General features: G+C 38.7%; 1 protein-coding gene across 1 annotated transcript in view; it reads left to right on the top strand.

Moving 5' to 3' along the window:
• Positions 1–26,050, top strand: part of GPR137C (G protein-coupled receptor 137C) — a 58,754-nt gene that overhangs the window by 538 nt on the left and 32,166 nt on the right. The gene's annotated exons all lie outside the window — the stretch shown is intronic.

Raw genomic sequence — 26,050 nt, 5'->3', positions numbered from 1 at the left:
ACGAGTGTGTGTTCTCCCAACTTAAGACAGCAGGACGACCCTTTGTTCGGGGTTCTAGCCCTCGAAGGTTGGGGGGTGGCATCGCCAGAAGTAGCAGCCCCCGGCGGCTCCGCCGAAGCCGGACTGCGCCGAGAGGGGCTGGATGCTGAGGTAGCAGCGGCTCTGCCGAAGCTGGCCTGCTGCCAGCCATTACGTCACCAGGCAGAGCTGTGCCTCTGCTATTGTTGCTGCGTTTCTTTTATTAGAAGCTTATATTCCCTCCTGCATCTCCTTTCCTGTGGCTCGATGAGCCTCGCACAAATCCCGTTCGATCGTTCCCCAGCAGGGTTAATAATCAATCACCAATGCCTGGGGTCAATAGAAAGACCTCCATCAAGCCCTTCATGTTTGCCCCAGTTGCTTCATGCTTTGGCTATTTTTCCTACCTCTTGCAGCCTAGTCTCTCCTTTTTTTTTTTTTTTTGAGCTAATTAAGAGAAAATACTAGCTGAATCTGTGCCTATTGCAGAAACAAACCACCAAACTGTTTTTGCAATAACTTGTTTAATAGCTGGAAGCTAATCACACCCCCTTTCTCTTTTATGGGGAATTACTGGTTGGATTGCATTGTTCTGGGGAGCTTAGGTATTTGACCCATTTCAAACAGGTTTGGGAGTGTAAGGTTGTCAATCATGCGTGTCAGCTAGTGGTATTTAAGCCACAGAATTTTGAGGATTGTAGAAAAAGCCCCCCTCCCCATCCTGCAAAAAAAAAAAAATAGCTTGAGGAGGGGAGGAAGCAAGGTGACATCATATACTTAATACTGACATAGAACAATATTGGTCTATGCAGCTAATCCTCTCAAAGGCTTTGGAGGTGATGAGAATTAACTAGTTATCAGCAAAAGTAAAAACATTTGATGCAGAATCAGTGATTATATTTCTTGCATACATAAACCAACTCTTTTCTCCCATAGTAGATAGAAAGTAGAATGCATAATTTTTAAATCCAGTCCTAACTTCAGCTTTTTAGCACGCTAAAAGCAATAGTTGAAAATAAGTAACAAAACATTAACTTTCATTCTTTTCCTTTACCCCCTCCCCACCTTTGGAAGTCCAAGCAATACAATGACTAACAACCAAACAGTAAAAAGCATAAATAAAAAGCATGGGTAATCATAAATCACATCATGCCATAGTCATGTCACTTATTTGATGATGTTTTGATCTTCTAGTTGTTATTTGAACTTTAATTATTTCTCTCCTTTGCAGTTAAACTGATACATTGTATTCTTCCTGACACCATTTCTGATACAATACCAGTGACCTTTCTTCACTGAAGCTTTAATCCAGCTTTAGATATAGTTAATCTACCTATATGTGATTAGCAGTCCTTATGCCATGAGCATCAGATAAATTATTTTCCCCTATACATTTTGACTTATAAAATTATATTAATGATCCACTGCAAAATAGTTGGTAGGCATTTCATAAAGGAGATAAACACTTTTTTTTTACTTTTTTCTTGTGACATCATATATAAAGTGCACAAATCTTAAATGTATAGCTAGGTCTAGCCTTGCCTGGGTAGCTCAGTTGGTTAGAGCATTGTCCCAATACCCTAAAGTTGCAGGTTCAATCCCAAGTCAGGGCAATACAAGAATCAACCAATGAATGCATAAATAAGTGGAACAACAAATGGATGTTTGTCTCTCCCTCTCTCTAAAATCGATTTTTTTAAAAAATTTTAAGCCCTAGCTAGTTTGGCTCAGTGGACAAAGTGTTGGGCCCACAGACTGAAGGGTCGCAGGTTTGATTTCAGTCAAGGGTTTGCACTTCAGTTGCAGGCTCAATCCCTGGCCCCAGGTGTGGGAGGCAACCGATTGCTATGCTCTCTTACATCTATTGCTGTGTCTCTCTTTCATCGATGTTTCTCTGTCTCTCCCCCTCCCTCCTACTCTTTCTAAAAACAAACAAAATCAATGGAAAAATATCCTTGGGTTAGGATTGACAAAACCACACACAAAAAAACAAACAAATGTACTATCAAAATAAAATCACTAATAAAAGAGAAAGATGCAAATTGACCAAACCTTCAGAGGCCCACCAGCCAATCAGAAGTGAGTATGCAAATTAACCCAACAAATATGGTGGGTTGATTTGCATATGCAGGTGCCAAGCAGCTGGGGTTGGAGCAGGATGCTTGCATCATCGCCATGGCGACGACACAGGCATACTGCACCAGCCCAGCCGCTCTGGGCCTCTGGGCAGCATGGGAAGGCAGGAAGGTGGCTCCGGGCCAGAGCAAAGGTGGTGCCGGCAGCCAGGGGAAGGAAGGCCCATTCTTGCATGAATCTTCGTGCATCGGGCCTCTAGTTTAAGAATAAAATAAAAATTTTAATGTGCAAAGCTAGATAAAATTTTACATATGGACACTCATGTTACCACCACCAGATTAAAATATACAGTATTTCCAGTGCCCAGAGGTTCCCTTTGGTTCCCTTGTGCTCTCTCCCAGTCATACCTTTCACCCTGACGTAAATACAAAGTGGCTAAACACTATAACAGTATAATTTAAAGTTCAAAATTCAAAAAGTATGCTTCTACACATAATATACAATAACTAGATTGAGTTTTAAGAATTTTTTTTTTCTGATATTCCCAGCTAGTGAGGAAGAACATAAATGTCTAAAAGTCTTCCTGTTTAATGAATCTTGTTAGTGTGGTGTACTTTTTAAAAAGCAATAAAACTCTATTAACCTCGAAATATAATTTGGAAAATTATATACAATTATATTTGGAAATATAATTTGGAAAAAAGCTGGACTAAAGCTTTTTCCTTTTGTAGTGTCTCTTAAGAGTGTAGGTTGTCTGTGCTTGTCTTTTTATAATAAAACTAGAGGCCTGGTGCACAAAATCCATGCACATGGGGGAGGGGCGTTGTCTCTCAGCCCAGCCTGTGCCTCTCACAGTCTGGGAGCCCTTGGAGGATGTCTGACTGACAGCTTAGGCTCCCATGGGGAGTGGGCCTAAGCCGTCAGTCGGACATCCTTAGCACTGCCACAGAGGCAGGAGAGGCTCCCACCTTTGCTGCTGCGCCCGCCAGCCATGCGCCCGGCTCAGGGTATCTGGCTGAGCGGCACTCCATCTGTGGGAGCGCACTGACCACCAGGGGGCAGCTCCTGCATTGAGCGTCTGACCCCTAGTGATCAGTGTGCATCATAGTGACTGGTCATTCTGCCATTCGGTCGATTTGCATATTAGCCTTTTATTATATAGGATTAACAATTTTATGACACATTACTTAAAAGAACACATTTTCCACCTGTTTAAAAAGAGGTATCTTAACCAGAAGTAATTTCCCTATTCATTAGGAAAAAATCTAGAAGCATCTGTATTTAAAAGAAAATTTGAATTCAAATTTTTTTTATCAATTTCAAGGAACTGAAAGTACTCTTCCCATTGGTTGTTCTGAATTAATGAAGCTTTCCCAGTGAGTTCTTCATATTCTGAGTGAGCAGAGTAATAGAGAAAGTCTGGATGGTGACAAAACAACTGATATTTGATTTTCTTTGTAATATATTTTTTAATTTATTTCAGAGAAGAAGGGAGGAGAGAGACATAGAAACATTGATGATTAGAGAATGATTGATTGCCTGCCTCCTGCACGCCCCCTACTGGGAATCAAGCCCTCAACCCAGGCATGTGCCCTGATCAGAAATTGAACTATGACCTCCTGGTTCATAGGTCGATGTTCAATTCCTGAGCCACGTAGACCAGGCATATTTGCTTTTTTTTTTAACCAAAAGGCCCTATAGCTATTTTGAATAGGTGTGCTTCTTGATTAACAAATCACTCTGTCTTCACTTCTGTCATATTAAATACCAATTTTACTTTACTGTTGATCTCTTTAAAGCATTTGTTGTATCCACTTCTCACTAATTAAAAACATTCTAACTTTAAAGACTTAGTTACAAAGAATGACTGGGCAGTGTAAAAATAGAGTTAGTGAAACAATCGTTACTACTTTGAACATATTTTGGTGGTTCTTCTAGAACCCATTACATTTTCAAAAAGTTAAGACTGCCTGGACCACATTTTCTTTTGCTAACTACACTTGAATAGAATTGAGAAAAAAGGAAGTAGCACTTCCTAAAATAATTAGACTTTTCAACTCATTATACTTAACCTCCAGAAGACAGATAGTTGGAAAACAAAACCTGTACACTAATCTAAAAACACCCATTAAACTTTTTCTGGCATGATCAATAGAACATTTACCAGGTGTACCAGTTAATAATGCAGATTTTGTAATCAAAGAAAACATGATAATTTCAAGAGAAATATCAAAGGTGCTTTATTCAAAGTAATGTCCATCACTAGCTACACATTTCCCCCATCTTTCAGGTAATTTGTAGATACTGTCCGAACAGAACTTTTCTTGTTTTGAGGCAAACCATTCAGAGACCCAATTTTCCACTTCTTTGTACATTTTGAAGTGCTGCTTAGAAAGTGTGTGTGCCATGGATCGAAACAAGTGGTAATCTGAAGGATCAAGGTCTGGTGAATACAGTGGGTGGGTTAATACTTCCCAGGCAAGATCTTTTATTGTGTCTTTAACTGGTTTTGAAGTGTGTGATGGTACGTTATCATGAAGCAAAATTACTTTGCCGTGTCTTCTGGCACATTCTGGTCGTTTCACGATCAAAGCGTCGTTCAAATTGATTATTTGTTGTCAGTAGCGATCAATATTAATGGTTTCACCTGTTTTTAGAAGTTCATAATACACCACACCTTCCTGATCCCACCAAACGCAGAGCATTGTCTTCTTTCCGAAGCAATTTGGCCTTGCAGTCGATGTTGATGGTTGACCTGGATCAACCCATGATTTTGTGCATTTGAGATTCTCAAAATAAATTTACTTTTCATCACTAGTCACAATTCGATGCAAAAAAGACTTTCTTTCGTGCCATTGAAGCAACATTTTACTGATGACTTTTCGGTTTTCCATTTGTCTTTTGTTCAGTTGATGTGGCACCCATTTTTCTTCTTTTAAAATCTTTCCCATTGCTTGTAAACTATGGAAATTGTTTGCTGAGCAATGTTTAATCTTTCTGCAAGTTGTTTTTGAGTTTGACACGCATCTTCATCCAATAATGCTTGTAATTATTGGTCTTCAACCTTTTTCGGTTGACCTGAACATTCTTTGTCTTTCACATTGAAATCATCACTTTTAAAGCATTTAAACCAGTGTTCACAAGTATTTTGAGATGGAGCATGTTCACCATAAGCTTCCCGAAGTATACGATAACTTCAAAATAGTGTTCTTCAAAATAAAGTAATGAATTAAAACTTCCCGCAAATGCTCTTTTTTTGGCACGAAATTTGACATTTTTAAGTGTAAAAGTATCTATGATGTTAACACCTTCAGAAAATTTGACATATGTAGTTTTGAAGCTTGCCCTCAATACAACAAAATAACATACATATCAAGTCGCATATGTATCAACATATGTGTAACTCCATCTATTGAAAAAAAAATCCGCATTATTAACTGGTACACCTGGTACCTTACCAGTAAAAGATTCACACTCTTGTACTTTTAGCACAGAGGATGTTAGTCGTTAAAACAGATTACAGTCTCCCCCTTTTATCTGCAGGGATACATTCCAAGACCCCCCAAGTGGATGAAACCATGGATAGTACCAAACCCTATATGTACTATGTTTTTTCTGATACATACATGCCTTTTCACTTAAAGGAAGCACTTTACAGCCTCTCTTTGGCATATCCAAATTGCCAGCATCACTACACTTGGGCTTTGGGGCCATTATTAGTAAAATAAGAGTTACTTGAACACAGGCACCGTGGTCCTGCCACATTGATCTGATAACCAAGATGGCTATTCAGTGACTAATGAGCAGGTAGCATGAATACACTAAACCAGATATTTGCAATCATTGTACTGCAAGAATTTTTAAAACATGTGACACCTGATTATTTGGTCAGGGGCACTGACCTCTTTTCCCTTAAACTGTCAAATAAAAAAATGACAACAGCCAACACAAAATAGCCATCCGGTGTGAATGAATCAAAATTATACCTCTTTTTTTTTTTTGTCAGATCAGAGAAAAAAAATCTATTTTTTGGTGTGCCGCAGACTTTAGTAATTAGTTTGTGTGCCATGAGATGAAAAAGGTTGAAAATCGCTGCACTAGACAAAGAGATAATTCACACCCTAGGCAAAATATAGGGGGATGGCATGAGATTTCATCATGCTATCTGCACAATTTAAAACTTATGAGTTATTTCTGGAATTTTCCATTTAATATATTCCAACCATAGTTGACGACAGATAAATGAAACTACATAAGGGGGACTACTGTATCTGATAAAATGGATGCTATTTGCCATTGGAACAAGAAGACTTAAAAGGAGAGTTGATAGTATACTATCTTTGGAGTACTGTAATGCATGCCAAAATCAATGAGTTCATCTTCAAGACCCATATTGACGTTTTTTTTCTTGCAATTTTGTAACATGAATGCCAGATGGTTAATCAGAGTAAAACACAGTGACTTAATCACAACACCAAAACAGATAGGAAAATTAAATTCAACTTTTAACTTTTACATTTATGGATGCTATCTTTGTCCCTGACAATAGATGTATTCTTCCAAATATTGGTGCTATGTCAAATAACATGCAGTTTAACTTATCAGTACTTTGGTTTTGTTAAAATGTCCCATGATTTCTCACAAAAGTGTTTTCAACAACTAAAATGAAAAGTCCTTTAAGGATAAGAAGTTATTTTATCATATTTTTATCTCATAGAAACTAGACCAATGGGATATATGTTATTGAGAGACAATCTTGAAAAGGCTAAAATCTATAAAGTATTTAGCCATCTAGAATTTGGGGATTAACTCAATTTTGATGAACATTTGAGGAAAATTATTTGTGTACTTTCTAGGATATTTATACTTTTTTGCCTAAAAGATTGCCTACAGTACAAATGCAAAGATTCTCTTAGATTATCTTGGTTTAATTTAATTTTTATTATTGTGGATAAATCCTAATGACACTACTTTATATAACAGAATTGTGCTTTGCAAAAATTATTTTTATGTCATGGCAAATGGCCCATAGTAATTAGGGCTTTCCTAATTTGGTTTCAACAAATTCTGTTAAATAGAGGAGCCTGTAAAACAAATACGTCTCACATCATGAGTCAGTTACTATTTACTGAAATAGTGGTTTAGTTCAATTTTGGATTTTATCTGTTATTGCGATTATAAACTGTTTTTGTCTGAATCTCCCAAACTGCTTTACCTGTTAAGTTGATTCTATTTTTCCTAAGATCATCTGTGAGGCAAGAGTTTGAGAAACAATTATATGGCAGAAGAAATTATTACATGTTTTACATTTTGTGTAATTTAATATTTTCAAAAACACTTAATGACACTTGTCTTTACAGCCCTCATGACATAGGTAGAAATTCGGTAAATGGGGTGTAACTTGTCCAAGGTTATATGGTAGTATGTATCAGATATGAGACTACTGTATAGCCAAGGGCTATAAAGTCTTATCAAGTGATCTCTTTCAGTGAACTTTCCTGGATACCATCCATTCTTTATTTATTACTAGAGGCCCAGTGCATGAAATTCATGCACTCGGGGGGGGGGGGTCCCTCAGCCCAGCCTGCACCCTCTCCAGTCTGGGAACCCTCAGGGGATGTCCGACTGCCGATTTAGGCCCGATCCCACAGGGCAGCCATCTTGTGCCAGAGCATGATGGTCAATTTGCATATTACCTCTGTATTATATAGGATTATATAGGATTTAATCCTTCTTTATTTAACTTGCTTTCCCATTTTCTACCACATCAAGCGTTTTTCACTCTCCAGAAATCTTTTCTTCCCCATTCATACTCTGCTTATAACCCTCATGTCGTAGTTAATAAAAGTAGAAACCAGAGCCATCACACTGAACGAAGATTCAGAGAAATGCTTTAAAATGCTGCAGAGAGTATTTAATCTTTTTCAATGAATGATTGAGCTGATAAGTAAGAAAATTCCTCAGTGGCAAGAAGCCACAAAAGAAGAAGTGAACGTAGAATGATAAAGCACCACACAGATGTTATTAGCTGTTTAGCTGCTTCCTGCTAGCCTAAAGCCAGGATTTTAATTTTATGTGTTGGTAGTATGGGGAAGTGACATTGGAGGCAATAACTTGTAGTGAGTTCTAATCAGAGATCTCAATCCCTCCAGCTTAATGCCAGAAAAATCAAAATGTACATCTTCAGTGGATTAGGGGGGAAATAAGCATGTCCTCAGAGGTTGTGCCTGGGGTTTGTGCCTATCTCTGCCTTGGCTCTGAGTGAAGGAGATACAAATTGGGACAATAAAAGTCTTCCCTGAGAATTCATAAAGCTTATTCTTATACAGATTTGAAGCCTGAATTCACACCACTTCTGTGACTTTAGAAAGAGACGGGGAGGAGGGGGGAAACACTTGAAAAATGTGGTTTGTTACCTTGGTTCAATAGCAACCTCAAGCACCTGGAAAGAGCAAATGCAAGTTGTCTTTTGGGGAATATACATAAAACCCAGAGTCTTAACAGATAAAATTCCAAGGAACATAGCTCAAAATGAAAAATTACACTGAGGAATCTTACATACAAAGATTGAAGATGTCAGAATTAACAAATAGTATAAGTTATTCATTTATGTGAATTAAGAAATTAAACAATATTGATATATGATCAAGAAGTAATCAAAACCAACAAGCACATTTGGAAATAAATCATTTTTTTAAATGAAATACGTAAAGTTAGAAACTGAAATGGATGGTTAAACAACAGATTAAACAGTTTAGAAAAATGAATGAACTAGGAGATCTCAGGGGGGAAAAAATTACCCAGAATACAGCCCAGAGAATAAAAACTGGAAAATAATTATTCTAATTGGAATTTCAGAGGAATTATTCAAAAAAATTAATGACTTAAAGATTGCCCACATTTATAAACACCAAGTTTCAGATTCAGAAAGCCCAAAAAATTTAAATCAGGCTCAATAAAAATGAACACATTAGAGTAACACTTCAAAATACCAAAGACAAATTATTTTTAAAACAACCAAATGGAGAAGATATTACCAACAAAGTTATTTGAGATTTTCTCTAATATGTTCAATAAAACATGAACAATTTCAACAAAGTATGAGAATCTCAGCAGAGATGGAAAGTACAAAACATAAGTCGTGGACCTGAAGAACACAAAAACAAGTGAAAAATTCACTTGAACTGTTTATCAGCAGATCAAACAAGAAAGGATCAATAAACTCAAAGACAAGTTATTGGAAATAATTCAGTCAGAAGAGCAAAAAGAAAAGAAATGAACAAAACTGAAGGAACTTATGGTATACCTTAAAGAAGAGTAATATCCACATTGAATTCTAGTCAGATGAGAAAGAACCAAAAAACTTATTCAAAGAAATAATGGCCCAAAACTTCCCAGATCTGGGGTATTAAATGTACATCCAGATCCAAGAAGTCAAAGGATACGAAAAAGAGGAAACCAAAGAAATACACCCCACAACACATTATAATCAAATTGTCAAAGGCAATTTTAAAAGCAAAGAGAAAAAACATGTTACATGCAAGGCAACTCTAGAAAACTATCAGATTTTTCAGCAAAAATCTTGCAGGCCAAAAAAGATTATCTTGCAGGTGACCCTTTTAAAGTGCTGAAAATAAAAAGTGCTAAGAATAATATATTCTCCAAAACTATTCTTCGAAAGTGGAGAGAGAATGACTTTCCTAGATCACTAAAAGCTGAAGAAGTTCATCACCACTAACCCTGTCTTACATGAAATGCTAAAGAGAATTCTTGAAGTTGAGAAGCATTGGGAAAGATAAATATATAGACAAATACTGTGTTACTTTAATTGTAGTGGGTAAATCACTTTTAATTTTAGTACAAAAGTTAAGAAAAGTATAAAATAACTATAAAATATGTTTTTAAACATACATAAGATAAATAGGTATAAATTGAGACAACAATACAAAGTGTTGTCAGGGATAAGTTAAAGTGTAGAGTTTTGGTATGCAATTAAACTTACTTTGTTGCCAGCTTAAAATAGACTGTTAGAACTATAAGATATTTTCATAAGCTCCAAGGCTTACACACACACAAAACCTATAGAAATTACACAAAAGAAAAGAAAAAACGCATATCAGTACAAAAAAACTCAACAAAACAGAAAGGAAGACAGCAAGACAGAAAAAGACAGACCAAGAACTATAAGACTAATAGGAAAAAATCATCTAAATGGCAATAGTAAATCCTGTCTTATCAATAATAACTTTAAATGTAAAGTAATTACCAAATCAAATGACCCAACTATATGTTGTCTACAAGAAACTCACTTTAGATTTAAGGATACACATAGACTGAAAGTAAATGGGTGAAAAAAGATATTTCATGCCAGTACTAACCAAAAGAGAGCAGAGATGGTTATACTTAGACAAAGTAGACTTTAAGTCAATAACTGTCATAAGAGGCAAAGAAGGACATGATAAAATGATAAAAGGGTCAGTCCACCGGGAATATAGAACAATTTATAAATATTTATACAACCAACATCAGGGTATCTAATCATCAAATATTTACAGAATTGAAGGGAGAAATAAATAATACCATAATAGTAAGACACGTTAAGACCCCCACTTTCAATAATGGATAGAACACCCAGACAGAAGATCAATAAGGAAACAGAGCTCTTGAGCAAACTTATAAACCAAATGAACCTAACAGATTTACACAGAACATTGCATCCAACAGCAGCACAATACTCATCCTTCTCAAGTACACCGGGATATTTCTCTAGGGAAGATCACATGTTAGATGCCAAAATGAGTCTTAAATTCAAGACAACTGAAATCATACCAAGTATCTTGTCTGACCACAATGGAATGAAACTAGAAATCAGTAACAGAAGTAAAACTGGAAAGTTCACGACTGTGTGAAAAGTAAACAGTACACTCTTGCACAACCATTGAGTCAAAGAAGAAATCAAAAAGGAAATTAGAAAATACCTCATTATAAAAAAAAGTACAACATAAAAATTATGGGGTGCAGCAAAAGCAGTGCTACGAGGGAATAGCAGTGATAAATGCCTACATTAAAAAATAAGAATGATTCAAACAAACAGCCTAACTTTTCACCCCAAGGAACTAGAAAAGAAAAAACAGCCCATAGTTAGCAGAAGGAAGGAGATAAAGATTAGAGCACAAATAAATGAACTAAAGAATAGAAAAACAATAGAAATCAATGAAATGAAGAGGTGTGTGAGTTTTTGTTTTAAAAGATAAAGTTGACAGACAGCTAGACTAAGGAAAAAAATCAGAAATAAAGAGATATTATAATTCTATGAACAGTTATATATCAACAAACTGGACGACCTATAAGAAATGGATAAATTCCTAGAAACATTCAACCTATTGATTTTTACCTCATACCATCCATAGAAATCTTCCTGATAGGAATCATAGAAATAAATATAAAAGCTAAAACTTGTAGGAAAAAAAAGAGGAGAAAATCTTAGTTACCTGGAAGGAGACAAAGATTTCTTAGGAAACAAAAAGCATGAACCAAAATTGACAAATAAGACTTTATCAAAATTAAAAGCTTGGGGGTATTTTTGTTGTTTTTTGGTTTTTTGCAAGACAGATAATATAGAGGCAAGCCACAGATTAGAAGGAAAAAGGTTTTTTTTCTTTAGACCAGGAGAAAATGCAGCACATATATCTGTCAAAGTACTTGAATTCAGAATATACTGGTATAAAGAACTCTTAAAATTCAATAATAAAAAAGTCCAATTGATAAAATATTTTAACAGACACTTCACAAAAGAAGATACATGCATGGCCAAGAAGCCCATGAAAAGATGCTCAAGATCATTAGTCATCAAGAAAATGAAAATTATAACCACAATGACATACCACTAAATATTAACTAGAAAGACTAAAATTGAAAAGACTATGCCAAGTATTGGCAACAATGAAGATTAATTGGAATGTAAAGTTTTATAACCACATTTAAAAATGTTGTGATAGTTTTTAAAAAATAAAGCATAAACTTGTCATAAAACATAGCCATTATATACCAAACTAGGGGCCCAGTGCATGAATTCATGCACCTTGAAAGGAACTGTGGGCCGCAAGGCTGCAGTGGGCACAGGGGCGGGTCTCGGCCCATCCTCTGCGCCCCCGCCTGGTTCCTCCCGCTGTGGCCCCTGGTACCTTGTCTGCCGGCAGCCCCACTCCCACCACCGCTGCTCCCATGTGCTGACGGCACTGGTCCCGCTCGCATCTGCTGATGGCACAGAGCGATTGGAGCTGGCACCAGCAGCGGGTGCGAGCAGCAGCTGCTGCCCCAATCGCCCCTCAGAAGCAGGGGGAGGTGGAGAAGCCCTGAGGGACAATAGGGGCCTGCAGCCACCGCTCACACCCACTGATGTCACCAAGTGATCGGGGCCAGCGCCGGATGCCGGCAGTGGGTGTAAAGGGGCCAGCGCCAGCAGCAGATGCGAGCACCCAGCAGGACAGTGGCACATGGGAGCAAAGAATTTTCAGTAACCACAAGAGTCTCACCCTGGTGACAGTAACCAGCTCCCCACCTTGGTTTGGCGCCCCGCTTACCTGCTCCGCCATCCCGCCACAGCCGATGCCCATCGTGTTCCACGCTCTGCCGCCTGCTGCCAATGCCTGCCATGTTCTGCAGGCACCCCCTGGTGGTCAGCGCACGTCATAGTGATTGCTTGTTTAGTTCCTTTGTTTGGTATATTTGTATATTAGGGTTTTATAAATATAGGTATCATGGAGTAGGAAAATCCCTGAATATATAATTTTCACATAACTTAGTCTCCACCCTTTTCTTTCTCTTTTCCTACTTACCGGCCTTCTCCCCCTCAACAAGAGTGCTTAAAAACTCAAATGCCTAAAGGGCCCTAGATACTACAATCTGAGAGAGAATAGGGACTGTGTGAACTAGAGAGCACATATCTAAAGAGAACAGCCACATTAATTCTGTTTCAGCTCTAAGATACCATTGCCAAATCACCTGATTTTTTCAAGAGAAATTAGAAATTCCTGTTTGATTTTTTAAAAAATATATTTTATTGATTTTTTTACAGAGAGGAAGGGAGAGGGATAGAGAGAAACATCAATGAGAGAGAAACATCGATCAACTGCCTCCTGCACACCCCCCACTGGGGATGTGCCCGCAACCAAGGTACATGCCCTTGACCGGAATCAAACCTGGGACCTTTCAGTCCGTAGGCTGACGCTCTATCCACTGAGCCAAACCGGTTAGGGCCTATTTGATTTTTTTAAATGAGAAATCTTTTAAATAATAACAGGGTATTGAAGTATTATTTTAAAATACTATGGATTAATGCTGAATAAGCCAAGCAAAACAGTTTATGGGTCAAACCCAAACCAGGGGCTACTAATTTGTATTTTTCTCTTTCCCCCTTCTACTTTTGTATTACCTTCCTTGAAGGAGTAAAACAAATCAACACAATCTTTACAATCTCTATATATAAGGCTAATATGCAAAGTGTCCCCTAGGGAGTTCAACCGGGAGACCAGAAGTTCGATCGCTCGCTGTGACATGTGCTGACCACCAAGGGGCGGCGCAGAATGAAGGGAGGCCACGGCTGGCAGCCAGAAGGCCCTGATGGGCCCTGATCACCGGCCAGGCCTGGGGTGATCATGCACCAGGTATCTAGTTCCCATATAACAAAGCTGAATTACATTTAATAACCATCAGCATTAGTTTAAATGAATTCTGAGTAGTTAACACCTTAAGTTATGGGAAATTTATGGTGTTCTAAGTCTAACAAAACATAAAGAAAATATCATATATCATATGATATATTGTACATTTACTTTTAAGGAAATTTTGCATACTCTTCAGCACTTGGCACTTTTATATATGGGGTCAATGCTTAATAATTTGGATGGGTGAGCAAATTCATGGTAAAATAAAAGAGTTTAAAATAAATGTTTATTTCTCTCCATCTCCACAAATAAAATCAGAATGTCCAACTTAGCAAAGTAGTTAGAACTTTTTATCTAATTTGTTTTAAATAAAGACAAACTTTTATAAATTAAGTGTCCTTGTTATCTTTTTTATTGAATTTACTGGTGTTACATTGGTTAGTAAAATTACATAGGTTTAAGGTGTACAATTCTATAATACATCATCTGAATATTGTATTGTGTGTTCACCACCACAAATCATCTCTTCCTGTTATCTTTTTATTTTACCTTTGTTAAAATGTGTGTTTAAAGTAGTATAATTTCATCAATAGCCCTGAACTAGAAGTTTGGGTATCTGAGCTCTAGATGCTATTCTAGTTGGCTAATTGATATCTGCTAAATCACTACTTTTCTGGGCCAGTTGTTTAATTAATGAAGTGATTAGTCCCAGTGATATCTAAGACACCTTTAATTCGAATAGTTTGACACTAATAAAGCAACCCTAAATTGAGGGTTAAAAACCAAACAAAACAAACTTCCTAATTAATGGCCTAGTTCTGAGATCTAATACAGTGTCTATTAATTCTATCTCTGAGATATGAATGCCTATTTTTAAAAATACACATTATTTTAAAACGAATTAAAGTTTAGCCTGGCCAGTGTGACTCAGTGGTTGAACATCCACCCAGGAATCCAAGAGTCATGGTTCGATTCCCAGTCAGGGCACATGCCTGGATTTCGGGCTTGATCCCTAAGTTGGGGGTGTGCAGGAGGCAGCCAATCCATGTTTCTTTCTCTCCCTTGCTCAGGATATAGGGCACAGGCACTTGTAGACACGCTGGTACCATTCACACACGGAGAGAGACATCACCCCCTTTAGCAGTCATTGCCTTCTCACAGGGGTGGAGGTCCAGGTAGTTCTGCCAACAGTCCCTGGTCGTGTTCTGGTTGGGGAAGCGGCTGTCAAAAGGAGCAGTCTGGTGGTTCTTGATTTTGATCTTGATGTCTTCTGCATGTTGCTGATTCCTAAAGACGCCCCTGAAGGCGCTCGCAGCTCAGAGACTCCTCAGCAAAGAGACTCCTCCGTCTCTAAATGGCTCCTTAGGAGCTTGGGGGAAAGCCCGAGGTGAGATGAGATGGCAGGAAAGAAAGTGCATATTTGTACAGCCCTTTCTCTGGCAAGGTCTGGGCAACTCATGTGGGTTCTTGTCAGAGGAGAGTCTCTGCTATAAGTAAGCAGTAAGGATGTAATATTTGGCTATCGTTCATAATTGGGTGTAAGAAAAGTTATGGGTAAAGCTATTTGCCATGGATAAGCAATGCTATGCTTATGTGATGCAGCATTTTAAGTTCTTAAAATATCACACTGGTGAATAGTTGTCTTCGGACAACTGAAAAGCAAAGTCGGGAGACATTTTGGCATTCCCACTTGGAATATGTGGAAGGTGCTGAAACACAGTGCCTCAGGGGTAGTGAGAATGACTCCCGATGAGGATGGTTGGTGCGGGTCTGCGAGCAGACAGCTCTGCTCAGGCCAAGCCCACTGTTTCTGTGCAGGCACGTGGACCTGGTGTCCTCAGATCTTCCAGCGTTTTAAGGGAAGCAAGGATTTGGGTATTGATGTAAATTGACCAGAATTTTAAGTATGGGCAATTAATTTCCTTTTAAAGAAAGTCTCTGTATGCTAAACTGAACATTCCTGAGGGCCAGATATGGCTTGAGGACTGCCTCTGCAGTGTGATCGCTGTTCCACGTGCCCTGGGGTCACTGTGGGGTTCTCCCACATGCTCTGCGAGCTTTACAAAAAGCAACTATGCTCTCTTCCTAATTCAAAAGCATGAAAGGTTTTATGAAAAATCAGTAATACACAGTGGGGAATTTAGTGCTGAAAAATTTTAAAGGATAGCACAGTTTCAGCACAATTTAAATTAGTTTCCTAAGGAGCCTAAGTCTATGATGTATGAGACTCAGCTCAGAAAAAAAAATTCTCTATATTCCTTAATATAAAATGTTTACTTATATTCAAATAACTGTCCATAGTAAACTAATGAACGGTACATAGTAATCTGCTATGTTTCAGGGCTATTTTTAGTAATGAAAGCTCACAAATGTTTTCTTCTCATAAAAATAATACTTCATTCCTGAATAATTTAGTTACTTATCTTTTTAAAAAATATACTTCTAGTTAGGTAAAGGCACTTGATAGTCTACAAAACAACATAAAATGACGGTGTTAAATTATTTCTATGTCATTACTTTTGTTAAACAGATAATTTGGTTTCTGAATATGTTTTTCTTGGGCATATTAATTTTGCAAATCTTGAACTAACAAGTAGTTGCTGTGACATATAGATGATACTACTAATAAAGTAATATTTGTCACCTTAAAAATTAGGGAATTAATTTGAACTATATCTTATCAAAGATTGTGCAAATATATCAAAGAAAACCAGAATCCCTATGAGCATTGAATTAGGAGTCAGGACAGTACAGTGGGTTTTAATCCTTTCAATTTTCTACATGTTCCTGGACAATCAACTTAATCTGTGAAATTCAGCTTTGTTATTTGTAAATTAAGTTATTGAATTAAATGTCTAAGGTTTTTTTAGTCCAGGACAGGTGAGAGACAAGCTTCTTGGTGTCCTCTCCCGGCAGTCTTACAGAAAACGCTTATTCTCCTAGCAATAATATGTGACAGCATCTACGAAGTATTGCCAACCAAGAGCACTTACCTGAGACATGGTGTTCAAGCTTTTTATCGGGGGTGGGTCAGATGGGCATGAAGCGTTTATGGCTGACTTTAGTTATTCAGTCTCTAGCCTCTTCAAAGGTCAGACTGATACCACATGGTCCAGGGCTCCTACCATAAATCACACTGGTAGCATAGACTATTTGGGGTGGCCCAAGGCCCCAGGTAAACAGAGATACTCTTGAGCAGGGTATTCCAAGATCTTACAAATTATCTTCCAAGAGCCAGGAAAGACCCAGATCTTTCCTTGGAATGTGCAGGGTTTGGACAAGTTAGGCCTGCTGAGTTAATACTTCCCTGCATACCTTGTTTCAGTGAAGTAGTCCTTTACTACCTTCTTGAGAAAGGGTGCTTGGTAAGCAATTTTTTGAGGCTTTTTATGTCTGAAATATTTTAATTTTGTCATATTTGATTGATAGTTTAGGTAGCAATAGAATTCTAGGTTGAAGATAATTTTCCCTGACAATTTTTAAAGTGTTGCTCCACTTCCAGTATTGCTATTAAAGTTTGAGAGCCATTCTGATTCTTGATCCTTTCTATGTGACTTGTCCTTTTCCTCACTGAAAACTATTAGATTTTTCTTTGACCCTAGTGTTCTGAAAGGATGTTTCTTCATATGGGTCTTTCTATCCATTTTGCTGGCCATTAAGCAGTCTTTCAATTTAGTCACATGTATCCTTTAGTTTGGGGAAATATTCTTTAATTTTTTATTGGTTTTTCTCTCCTCTTTTGTTTCTGTTCTCTCTTTCTAGGACTCCTAATATTTGGATGTTGGACCTCCATAACAGATCCTTTTCTTATCTCTTCTCTCCTATTTTTTCTTATTTATCTTTATTGTTGAAAGTATTACAGATGTCTCCTTTTTTTTCCCCATTGACCCCCTTCATCCCATTCCCGCCTCCTTCGCAGACCTTCACCACACTAGTGTCTGTGTCCATGGGTTATGCATATATGCATATAAGGTCTTTGCTTAATCTCCCTCCTGCAACCCCTCTTTCCCTCTGAGATTTGTCAGTCTGTTTCATGCTTCCATGTCTATGGATCTATTTTGTTCATCAGTTTATTTTGTTCATTAGATTCCACAAATAAGTGAGATCATGTGATATTTGTCTTTCTTGACTGGCTTATTTCACTTAGCATAATACTCCCAAGTATTATGCTCCATGCTGTCTCAGAGGGTAAGAGATCCTTCTTTTTTACTGCTGCATAGTATTCCATGGTGTAATTGTATGACAGCTTTTTTTATCCACTCATCCACTAATGGGCACTTGGGCTGTTTCCAGATCTTTGCTATTGTAAATTGCGCTGCTATGAACATAGGGGTGCATATATCCTTTCTGATTGGTGTTTCTGGTTTCTTAGGATATTCCTAGAAGTGGGATCACTGGGTCAAATGGCAGTTCCGTATTTAATTTTTTGAGGAAACTCCATACTGTTTTTTCATAGTGGCTGCACCAGTCATTTTGCTAATATTTTTTGATATTTTTTCCAACTTCTAGCCCTTCTATTCACTTTTTCATTTCTACTAGCATGTTTAATTTCTATTAGCTCATTTTTTATTCTCTGATTTTTTTTGTAACTGTATCATGTTTTTGTTTTACAAGTGCAGTGTCCTATATCTCTGACTCTAATAAGGATAGGGTTTTGTTTGGCTTTTTGTATCATTTTTTTAAATTATATTTGTTGTTTTGATTTTTATCTTTTATTAAAAACTTTAAGCTTTCTGCTTATCCTTGGCTATCTGTTCATAATTAAGAGTAGAAGCTGTAAGCCTGTGGGTGAGGCATGTAAACCCTGTAGGGTGATCTAGCCAGATAATTTTTTAAATATATTTTATTGATATCAGAGAGGAAGGGAGAGGGAGAGAGAGATAGAAACATCAATGATGAGAGGGAATCATTGATCAGCTGCCTCCTGCACACCCCCTACTGGGGATCGAGCCAACAACCAAGCATGTGCCCTTGACCAGAATCGAACTTGGGACCCTTCAGTCCGCAGGGCAATGCTCTATCCACTGAGCCAAGCCAGCTAGGAACAGATAATTTTTTAAATTCTTGTCTTTTCTTTCTTTCTTTATTGGCCAGACAATTTTTTAGGTAACCCCTGATGCTAAATTTTGATTTTCCCTCTTGGGTGATCAAGTTTCCTCAGGGGGAAACAATATTCTAATCCTTCACAAAATAAAGGTGTAGTTTACAAAATGTTGAGAACCTAATCAGGGAAGAGGGTTGAGGCAAGGGAACATCCCTATACTTGATATTCATCACTCATCTCTGTTTTCAGTATGGTGCCAAACTGTCAGCTGTGCCTTTCATACTCCAGGCCAGAGTTACCTCTCCAGGGAGTAAACACCCAGACATCTGCCAGGATGAATAAGGGGCATTTGCCCAGGACATGGACTAGGGAAGGAGATTTAGGATTTAACTGCTCCTAAAACATCTTCTATCATCACCTGTTTTAGCCATCTCCACCTCTCAGTTCCAATGAGACTTGGTTCCTATGCTTTTTAAATAGCCTGAAACATGTATCAGGTTGGTTCTCAAACCTCCTCATGACTGGGTTGGAATTCATCTTTCTTGGATCATCACACATTGTGTTGGGATCTCCAGGACCACCTTCAGCTTTGATGATTTGCTGAAAGGACTCACAGTTGTTACACTCCTGGTGAAAGTTTATTACAGTGAAATCAGCAGAGGAAAAGAGAGATGAAGTAAGGTCCAGAGGAAACTAGGCACCAGCTTCCAAGAGTCCTCTCCCAGTGGAGTCACAACTATGCTTAATTCCTTCTGTAATGAGTTGTGACAATGGTGTGAAATGTTATTTACCAGGGAAGCTCACTGGAAACAGTGCCAAAGTTTTTTATTGGGTTTTACTGATATAAGCACTCTCTGCCTAACACATCCCAAAATTCCATACTCCCAGAAGGAAAGCAGGTGTTGAGTATAAACTATATTGTTTGCACAAACAGTTTAGGCACAGTGAAACACCCTTGTTATTTAGGGAGTGGTGGGAATCCTCCCCAAATCCAAGTTCCCAAATGCCAGCCAAGGACCAACCTTGCTGGTCCGAAAAGCAGGCTTTTCGAAGGATAGCAGTCTCGGGCCTATGTTAATTAACTCTTTTTTGCACACACAGCTGCTTTCTGGATTCCAACATTTTTTATTCTATCTGTTCCCGTTCTACTCAAACATATAGTTGTATGCCTTTTAAGAAAATCCTTTTACTATTGTTTTAGTGGAGTTTCAGGTGAGAACAAAATTAGACATATAAAAATCATTTTAAGCAACTCAAAAGAAAACCAACTAAACAGAGAGATGAAATTTTAAAAAGTATTAGTATCCCAAGAGAGAGACAAAAACATATTGTATCCTAGAAGGAAGAAAAGGCTGCTGTAAAGAAAACTTTTTTTTAGATATGTTTTTATTGATTTCAGAGAGAGGAAAGGAACGGGAGAGAGAGATAGAAACATCATTGATAAGAATCATGGATCAGCTGCCTCTTTCACGCCCCCTACTGGGAATTGAGCCTGCAACCTGGGCATGTGCCCTGACTGGGAATTGAACTGTGACCTCCTGGTTCATAGGTTGATGCTCAACCACTGACCCACACCAGCAAGAAAACATTTAAAAATATATATTTTTATTGAATCCTGGCTGGTGTGGTTCAGTTGGTTGGGCATGGTCCTTCCTGTACATCAAAAGGTCACAAGTAGGGTGCATGTAGGAGGCAGCTGATTGGTGTTTCTCTCTCTCTCTTTCTCTTCCTTTCTCTCTCTAAAAAAATCAATAAAACATTCTAAAAATAAAAAAATATTTTTAAATGTTTTTATGGGTTTTTGTTTGTTTTTGTTGTTGTTTTTTTAGAGAGAGGAGAAAGGGAGAGAGAGAAAAAAAAAATCCATGTGAGAGAGAAACCAATTGGCTGCCTTCTGCACTCCCCCTATCAGGGATTAAGCCTGCAACCAGGGCCCTGACCAAGGATCCAACTGATGATCTTTTGGTGCCTGGAACAATACTCAACCAACTAAGCTACATCGGCCAGGGCTAAAAAAATTTGTACAAATAAAATGTACGATAGGCATTGAAAGATAACATCTGAGAAAAGTCTGGCTTTTCAATTTATAGCTAAAATAGCTTAAAGCCTCACTGTTTTATATGCAAGTAGTAGCAATGGTAAGCTTGGGAATGGTGCACTACTCCCCATAGCAACTTGAGTATTTGAGATGGAAACTCTGGATAACTGTGCTTTAAAGCAATCCACATATTTGGAAATATGTGCCTATCCATCATGAAGAAGAGATTATGTCCACCACAATTTATTTTTGCATCAATTCCAAATTTTATATAGATATGTTCTCCAATTTCTATTTCTGATTCTTTAAAAGTGGGAAATCAACTTGACAACAAGAAATTCTATAGGAAAGCATCAGTTTTAATTATTTTAGTTTCCTGGCCAGTGTGGGTCAGTGGTAGAGTGTTGGCCCGAGCACCGAAGGGTCTCAGTTTGATTCTCAATTAAGGGCACGTACCTGGACCCGGTTGTAGGTTCATTCCGTTTCCCAACCCCAAGGATCGGAGCATCTACAGGAGGCAACCAATCGCTTACATTGATGTTTCTCTCTCTCCCCCCATCCCTCTCTTCCACTCTGTCTAAAATAAAAAGTGTTTTAATGCTTACCATCTTCAAGCAACATGGGTCTACATGCCCTGGGGGACAGAAAATTATATACAGCTCCAGTGTAACTCTTCCTCAAATTTTGTGATACCTCTATTCATTAAACTTACATTAGGTAGCATTTACAAATAAAATATATTTGTCATATTCTCATTTTCTCTTTATTTGAAGAAATAAATAGGGACATAAAATATGGAAGTCTGAATTTTTAAGTGGAAGTATCATTTCAGATAACTTATAAATAGGTTCAATATTTAAAAATAAAGTATTCTTGCCTGACCAGTGTGGCTCAATGGTTGAATGTCAACCCATACATCAAGAAGTTACTGGTTCGATTCCCAGTCAGGACACAAGCCCAGGTTGCAGGCTCGATCCCCAGCAAAGGGCATGCAGGAGGCAACAATCAGTGTTTCTTTCTCTACCTCTCCCTTCCTCTCTCGCTTAAAAAAATAATAGAAACATGTTTTAAAAAATAAAAATAAAGTATTCTAGTGATAAACAGTATTTTAATTCTTCATTAATTCAAAAATTCTAAATCAGTATTTTCTAAGTTAGGGATTACTAGTTTGTGAGATACATATGAAACATTTGGTATTCATCAACCTATATAATTCTTCATATTTTAATAAAGAATATCTTTCTATAAATGGCCCATTTATTCAGTTTTTCTGGTATTAAGAAAGACGTGGAAAGATAAGGCCCCTCTGACATCAATTGACATCAGAAAAGTCATTTAGACATATGTTATTTACCATTCTAAACTTCAAAAAATCTACATAAAGTACGTTTGTTATGTTTCATGAACTATTCTTCACCGCCTTAACAAATAAGATACGATTGCTTGACATTTATATATTATATTTTTTTACTCAGGATCATATCCTCTTAGCTAAATTCTATAAAATACTTAGAATCTAATATCAGATCATTGTTTTTAACCTTACTGTAATCTAAATATGATTAAAGTACCAGGTGTGTTTATGTGATGCATTGTAACATATTTTGCAAATCTTAGATAACAGTTGACCTTTAATTATTTCCTTATTCAGTTCAGCTCCCTCTCACACCCATTATTTATCCCATCCCATGAACTGTAATCTTATGAATTACACTTCCCACTATGTCCCTATTCTCTTCATTTGAACCTTTTAAATGCTTTCACTGAAATCTAGCTTTTTCCAGCTGACACTTTGTACCTTAAAAACCCTCCATGTCAACTTGTGGAAAGAACAATCAGCCTATTTTATGTTTCCCAACACTACTTACTGATGTTATACCATCATCATCTCTCTGAAATCTATGCCATCTGATTAGGTCATCCTTGGCTGTAATAATAACTTCGACTTTCCTGGATGAATCAGCACTTTCTTCTGGACTGGTCTCTTATACAGATTTTTTTTTGAAGCCCACATTGATAACCCACTCATTGTCTCTCAATTCACTGGCTTCTCAGAGCTTTTTTCCATTTCTATGTGAGCCATCCAACAGCATGCCCACACCTTGGATCAGCTCTTAAATGAAGCAGTTCTTCCTGACCAGTCTCATCTCTTTTTTCCTTATACATCTTGAATGCATCCCTTTCTCTGATTTCCACTCTCGTCTATATTTTAATTACTTTACCTTCTGTTTACCCCACTCCATTAGCTCCTTTCTGATGTCATTTGCATTTAGAACCAAGGGTCAGTCTAGTAGTCTTCATCCCTTGGCTTTTTGCTGTGGTTCATTTGCCTACTTTTTATTTCTCTACAATAGTTCCATGTTACATTTCTAAATTAATACATGAAAATGCAACCTAGTTATTTGCATTTTATAATGGCATCTACTTTTTCTATTAGATTGTTTTAATTTTAAAATCAGGAAGCTTTACTAATTTTAAAATTCACTGTCAGCTGCCTGATTTTAACTAGACTTCTCTGCTTCTCAATGCAATATTTTCTTTTGTAACCCTTCTAGTTGTGTGTTCAAAATGTTTTCTATATTCCAAGTGCTTAAATCTAACATACCTTCCCAGGAAATGACCTTGCCTCCTGCTTACTAGAAAAAAAATAGAATCTATCTGCCAAATTCTCATCTATCTCCTCTATATCAGAATGTCTGTATCCATGCTATGTCCAAGTTTATTTTAACAAAGAGGTTTGTAAATTATTTTACAATAATGTTCCTTTACTCAGAAAGATGCATCTTCCTTTTCAGGGATAACTGTCCTCTTCTAGAGCCTTCTTTAACAATTGAATTCTCCCTTCCTCTCTCCCACTCTCTATCATTTTACCCTCTCTGGTTCATTTTTTTTATTACAGTTTATTTTCAATATTATTTTGTACTAGAGGCCCAGTGCACGAATTTGTGCATGGGTGGGGTCCCTCTGGGTGTCCTGCAGGGATCAGGCCGAAACCCGCAGTCCAACACCGCCTGCATGTGCCTGCCGAGGGCTCACACCCAATCAGTCCCAGTCAGGAGAGGCTCGCGCTGCCAGAGCAGCACTCGCCAGCCATGAGCCCTGCTTAGGCACCCTCCCAAGATAGTGGCCTGCGGGATTGGGCTGAAACTGGCTCTCCGCATCCCCCAAGGGGTCCCTGATTGCGAGAGGGAACAGGCCAGGATGAGGGACCCCACCAGTGCACAATCGGGCCGGGGAGGGGCCACAGGAGGGCTCCAGGGCATGTCTGGCCCATTTCACTCGGTCCCGATCAGCTGGACCCCAGCAGCAAGCTAATCCAGTCGGAGCCCTGGTGGTCAGTGCACATCATAGCGACTGGTCGACCGGTCAACTGCCCCCTGGTGATCAGTGCACATCTTAGCGAGCAGTTGAGCAGCCTTAGCATATCATTAGCGTGTTATGCTTTGATTGGTTGTTCAGTTGTTCTGCTCTTCGGTCTATTTGCATATTACCCTTTTATTATATAGTATTGGTTTCAGGTCTACAGCATACTGGTCAATAGTCATATACTTTACATAGTGTTCCCCATGACATTTCCAGTACCCACCTGGCACCATGCATAGTTCTCAAAGTATTATTGGCTTTGTTCCCTATTCTGTACTTTAATTCATTTCTGACCAGTAGATTATTAAGTCAGGAATTAAAGAGTTTGGGATTTTACTCTATTCGAAGGCTTGTTAGCCTGCCACAGCTTTATATACATACTAGAAGCCCTATGCACGGATTCGTGTACTGGTAGGGTCCCTCAGCCTGGCCTGCGGGGATCTGGCCAAAACCAGCCCAATGCATGGATTCGTCCAGGGGTGTCCGGCCCATCTCGCCCAGCCCCAATCGATTGGACCCCAGCAGCAAGCTAACCTACCGATCAGAGCATCTTCCCCCTGGTGGTCAGTGCACATCATAGCGACTGGTCAAATGGTCAAACAAACAGTCAGACACTTAGTATACTAGGCTTTTATTATATAGGATACTGACAGAAAACACAAGACCCATGGGTCAGAGAAAAAGACCATTTATTGCTCAGGGCGAAAACAACCACCGCCCTGGCTGGTTTGGCTCAGTGGAGAGAGCGTTGGACTGGAGACTGAAGGGTACCAGATTCGATTCCAGTCAAGGGCACATGCCCAGGTTGCAGGCTTGATCCCCATTGGGGGGCATGCAGGAGGCAGCCAATCGGTGGTTCTCTCTCATCATTGATGTTTCTATCTCCCTCCCTCTCCCTTCCTGTCTGAATCAATAAATACATTAAAACACACACACAAAAACACCAAAGCAATGTCTTGAAACACATCCTAAGCCCCAATTACTATAAGGCAATATAGTGAGAGCCAGATGTTACCTGTGCAGGCAGCAGGGTGTGTTACAGGAAGGGAACTCCAAAATAAGGAAGAGAGACAGGCACACCTTATCTTGCCTCTGTAATGTAAGCAAATTTTCACCAAGAAGGGAGAAGGAGACTACTCCCCTGGAATGTCTCCAAGGCGGGAAATGTTCTCTATCTTCATTATACTGGTCAGGAAGCACATCTTCCCTCTGACCTTAAAGTAGACATTATCTCTAGTTTTCAAGGAAGTTTGTTATGCAAGCCCCTTCACTCAAAAGACCTGGACCATACAGAAACATGCAATATTCATGGAGAATTGTCTCCCAACACAAATTTTCCCAGGTGTATTATCTTCAAATATATCTAATACTAGAGGACCGGTGCACAAAAATTTGTGCACTCAGGGGGGTCCCTCAGCCCGGCCTATGCCCTCTTACAGTCTGACTCCTCGGAGAGGATGTCCACCTGCTGGCTTAGGCCCGCTCCCTGGAGGATCAGGCCCAAGCTGGCAGTCAGACATCCCTCTGAAAGCCCGGCAGCCCTCGGGGGATGTCCACTTGCCAGCGGGTAGCAGGCCTAAGCTGCAGTTGGACATCCTTAGCGCTACTGAGGAGGCAGGAGAGGCTCCCACCACCACCGCTGTACTGGCAGCCATCAGCCTGGCTTGTGGCTGAGCAGAGCTCCCCCTGTGAAAGCGCACTGACCACCAGGGGGCAGCTCCTGCATTGATCGTCTGCCCCCTGGTGGTCAGTGTGTGTCATAGTGACCAGTCATTCCCAGTCATTCTGCTGTTAGGGTCAGTTTGCATATTACCCTTTTATTATATAGGATAGAGGCCTGGTGCA

Source organism: Myotis brandtii, unplaced genomic scaffold (assembly GCF_000412655.1).
Source record: "Myotis brandtii unplaced genomic scaffold, ASM41265v1 scaffold253, whole genome shotgun sequence".
NCBI lineage: Eukaryota > Metazoa > Chordata > Mammalia > Chiroptera > Vespertilionidae > Myotis > Myotis brandtii.
Note: the sequence above shows the minus strand (reverse complement) of the source record. Positions and strands in the feature narration are given on the sequence as shown.